The following is a 2,500-nucleotide window of genomic DNA, read 5'->3' on the forward strand; positions in this document are numbered from 1 at the left end:
AAACTCCTTTGTACCCCCCTTTATTAGCAGTTCGTGCCAACTTACAGAAAACGCGGTATTAAGAACTATCTGTGTGAGGTTATTGTGGACTTTTTCGTAGTAAATATGAGGCTGCAGCAGGTACACCTGTATTGTTTATGACTCACATTTCTTATGCTCTATAGGACGGCAGTGTCCATTTCCCTCTATGTCTGTGCATTGCTCTCAGCAACATTAATCTTCTTTGTGAATCTTTGATTGTTCTGGCTAGTTATCACTGTATAGTTTATTATCTTATTTTCTTTTTCTTTTAATATACTTTAGTGTCTCAGTTGTATATAAAAAAAGAGAATTAGATTTGTTTAGGTATTTGTTAATGAGAGTGACATTCCCTTCAGAGACAAAGTCCCAAAACCAGATGTTTAAAATATATTTCCCCTACCCAGTGGTTTACTCACACTACAAGATTGAGGTAGCATACAAACCCAAAAATCCAAACCAGATCTTTCCTACTTTTAATTTATTCCATAGACACAGGGGCAAGCCTCCCTATACCTCCCTCTAGTAGAACTTCATTATGACTTATACAAAATGGACTTATAGAAAATGTGTCATTAAGAACTCTGGCTGTGTGAGGGTATTGTGGACTTAGTCTCTGGGTGGTGATCTGCAGTGGATATTTTTGTAATTTCACAGTAAATATATGAGACCACAGCAGCTGTATCTGGGATGTTCATGTAGATTATGCTCTAGAAGATGGCAGCTTCATTTCCCTCTATCTCCATTTGTTATCCTTGGTAACGTTAACCTTTTTTTTTATATTAGAGTAAGAATTGTATTAGACTCTTAGTGTTATTATTGGTTTTGTTAATAATTTGAAGATTTGTTTGATACTATTCAAAATGAAATACATTTTTTAGCATTGTTCTTTGGTAGAATGAGAGAAATAAGGTTGGATGTCAGTATTCCACAAATAAGAATAAGCATGGAACAATAAGCAAAGAGGTCATATATTTTGATAAATGGGAATATACCAGAAAGACAGCATGAACAGTCTTGTTCTTCTCTGGATATTTTTTCCAATGATCATTAAAGTTATGCCACCTTTATGATACTTGTTATATACCATTCTGTGCATTGCCAATGCTAGGTGTATCAGTAGGTAAGAAAAGTAGGATGAGCTGGAAATCCTTGGTTGAATTTAGGAGGAGGAAAATAAAATATGCAGAAAAAAAGTAATACTTAACCTTTTTAGAATATGCCTACAAATGCTTTTTTCTTGAATGCCAGAAATTTAAAGTCCTAACATTTATAGTAAGGTCATATATGTATTTAAATGCACTTAAACAGTGCTGATATGAATTATACTAGTGAATTATGAAAATAAAATGAATTTTTTTTCTTTTTTTCTTCATAAGCATTTTTATTGGGGCTCTAAATTTAGAGGACATAAGGTGTATGAAAACTTGAAAAGGTGAATACCCCATTTCACTGCTATTTACTGATTGTGCCATAATGAGTTCATAATATTTAAACTTGAGAAGATGGGAGAAGGTTGATTTTCACTTCAAAATCATTCTGCTTAATTGTTTTGGTTGTTTAACTTTTTTCTTTAAAATAATGAGAAACATTGTTATAGTAAATGACACTCAGTGTATTTCATATATGGCAGCAAATTATTTTTTCTGGTGTGTAAAATTGTTTTCTCTGAATGCTAATAATGAAAATTTGCCTTTGTGAAGCTTGAATAATTCTGTTGTTTTTGTGGCTTATGAGAGGGCTTGGGGTTCTTAGGAATTGATTTTTTTTTCTAGAATTCTGAAAATTTTGTTGAATTACTATGAAATTCAAAATTTGAGTTTTATTGTAGCTTGAGAATAGAAAGGTGTTAATTCTCAGTTTCTGCTTCAAAGAAAAGATGGGGAAAAAATTACTGTATAAATTTTTATTTTCATCTATATCATAGTCATTAACAAAATATACAGAAACCTGCCAAGGAAAATTGTTATTTTTTCTTTGACTCAGAAATGCTTGAAAGGAATTTCTCTGCAAGTTTTGAAGAAGAATATTTGGGATAATTGAGTCCGTAGAATAGGGGCAGATATTGTCAGTGCATTATTCTTGGATGAGATTATACTGTACTAGATGATATTTAGTCTTCTTGCTTTTCATGTCTGCCAGTTCAAGAAAGAGTATGTTAATGAGAACTTCTGTCTTTCTTCAGTTGTGACAATGAAAGAAAAGCAGATAAAATGAGTTGAAATGAGTTGAAGTACAGATGGAGTTGATGATGCAGTGTACTGTAGAAGTTACTGTAGAAGAAAAGGAGGCGAGGGATGGAAGAATAATAACTAAAGCGAAGAATAAAGTTGATATTGAAAAATGATTCATGAATATGAATTGTGATGCATGGAGATATAAAACAATGGTTGGTATGAAAAATATAGACATAGATAATGCAGCACTGAATTATGGTTAGCAGATAAGATACATGTTATTGTCAGCAGTAAGTTGGCAATGT

The 2,500-nt window shown here is 32.2% G+C and overlaps 1 protein-coding gene across 4 annotated transcripts in view; it reads left to right on the plus strand.

Annotated features, from left to right (window-relative positions):
* Window positions 1–2,500, plus strand: part of LOC125028567 (DNA damage-regulated autophagy modulator protein 2-like) — a 9,568-nt gene that overhangs the window by 667 nt on the left and 6,401 nt on the right. For 2 of the 4 annotated variants that reach the window (XM_047617963.1, XM_047617962.1), the window contains exon 2: window positions 2,204–2,500. This exon is cut by the window's right edge and continues 80 nt beyond it. The exons of the other annotated variants lie outside the window; for them this stretch is intronic. The gene's annotated coding sequence lies outside the window, so the exon portion shown is untranslated. The remainder of the gene's footprint in view (window positions 1–2,203) is intronic. 4 annotated transcript variants of the gene reach the window in all.

The sequence above is a fragment of the Penaeus chinensis genome, chromosome 9 (genome assembly GCF_019202785.1).
Source record: "Penaeus chinensis breed Huanghai No. 1 chromosome 9, ASM1920278v2, whole genome shotgun sequence".
Lineage (NCBI taxonomy): Eukaryota > Metazoa > Arthropoda > Malacostraca > Decapoda > Penaeidae > Penaeus > Penaeus chinensis.